Below are 1,707 nucleotides of genomic sequence, written 5' to 3' on the forward strand. Positions count from 1 at the left end.
TACATCCACCATTGTTCTGTAATCACGTCTCTGCTAACATACCATTTTCTTTAACGGATTATATGTTTCCTCATTTTTGCTAAGTCAGCTCTCGTCCGAAACAATCCCAAACTAATGTGAATTCATTTACTCTGTATCAGAACTTATAATTGCAGAAATAACATTAATTCACCTATATCCCACATGATACATCAGACAGAATGCTCTCAATGGTGCACCTATAAATGTTGGCCAGGGTATTCGCCATCATGCCAAACGTCCTCAGCTGCCTGAGGAAGAAGAGACGTTGTTGGGCTTTTGTAACCAGTGCGTCCACATGAAGAGTCCAAGAAAGCTTGTTGTGGATGACCACTCCCAGGAGCTTGACACCCTCCACTCATTCCACCTCTGTGCCGTTAATGTGTAGGGGGGGCATGAGTAACATCCCGCCGAAAGTCAATAATGAGATCCTTGGTTTAGCTGACATTGAGAGCTAGGTTGTTCTCAGTGCACCATTTTTCCATGTCTTCCACCTCCCCTCTGTAGTCTGTTTCATCCACATCTGAGATTCGACCGACTATGGTGATGTCATCAACAAACTTGTAAATGGCATTAGTCTGGTATTCGGTGATGCAGTCATGGGTATACAGTAGGGGGCTGAGTAAGCACCCCTGGGGGGCTTCAGTGTTGGGGTTAGTGAGGATAAAATATTGTCCCCACTCTTCACTGATTGTGGCCTGTGGGTCAGGAAACTGAGGATCCAGTTGCAGAGAGTGGGGCTTAGTCCGAGATCACTAAGTTTAGTAAGCAGTTTAGTTTAGTAATCAATGACACCAGGTTTATCGGCGCAGATTCCCTTCTTATCCAGCTGAGCTTGGCTTTCCCACAATTAACTGATCTGACGCATGATTGTTCTTTCTCCTCTCTCACAAGGGCCAGACTAAATCTTACACCAACAATGAATTGTTCTCTGACTCACACTTGATCTATCTCATTCTCAGGAACCTCAACTTCCTGTTGGATTGGCGAGACACTGATGCAGAAAGCATTCCTGAACATAAAGTAGGGACTCAAGCTCGTCTGTCACCTGGTTAACACTGCAGGCTCCCAGTGCTAGAGACCCTGGGTTCGATCCCAGCCTCGGGTGACTGTTTGTGTGCAGTTTGCACATTCTCCCCGTGTCTGCGTGGGTTTCCTCCGGGTGCTCCGGTTTCCTCCCACAATCCAAAGACACGCAGAACTGATCCCTGCGGAACTCCACTTGTAACTGGGCTCCAGGCTGAATATTTACCATCTACCACCACTCTCTGACTTCGACCGGTTAGCCAGTTTTGGGTCAATTGGCCAGGCTAAATTACCCATAGTGTTCGGGGATGTGTGTAGGTTAGGTGCATCAGTCAGGGGTAAATATAGGATAGTAGGGGAATGGTGCTGAGTTGGATACCCTTAGGAAGGTTGGTGTGGACTTGTTGGGCTGAAGGGTCTGTTTCTGAACCCTTTCAAGTTTAAAGTTTGTGAGAAGATTTGTAGCTCGGGTGCTCGTTGCTGTGGTTCTGTTCGCCGTGCTGGAAGTTTTTGTTGCAAACGTTTCGTCCCCTGTCTAGGTGACATCCTCAGTGCTTGGGAGCCTCCTGTGAAGCGCTTCTGTGGTGTTTCCTCCGGCATTTATAGTGGCCTGTCCCTGCCAACCACACAAACCAACAGCCACACTCAGACAACAACTCACCA

This window comes from Chiloscyllium plagiosum, chromosome 37, assembly GCF_004010195.1.
Source record: "Chiloscyllium plagiosum isolate BGI_BamShark_2017 chromosome 37, ASM401019v2, whole genome shotgun sequence".
NCBI classification, from domain to species: domain Eukaryota; kingdom Metazoa; phylum Chordata; class Chondrichthyes; order Orectolobiformes; family Hemiscylliidae; genus Chiloscyllium; species Chiloscyllium plagiosum.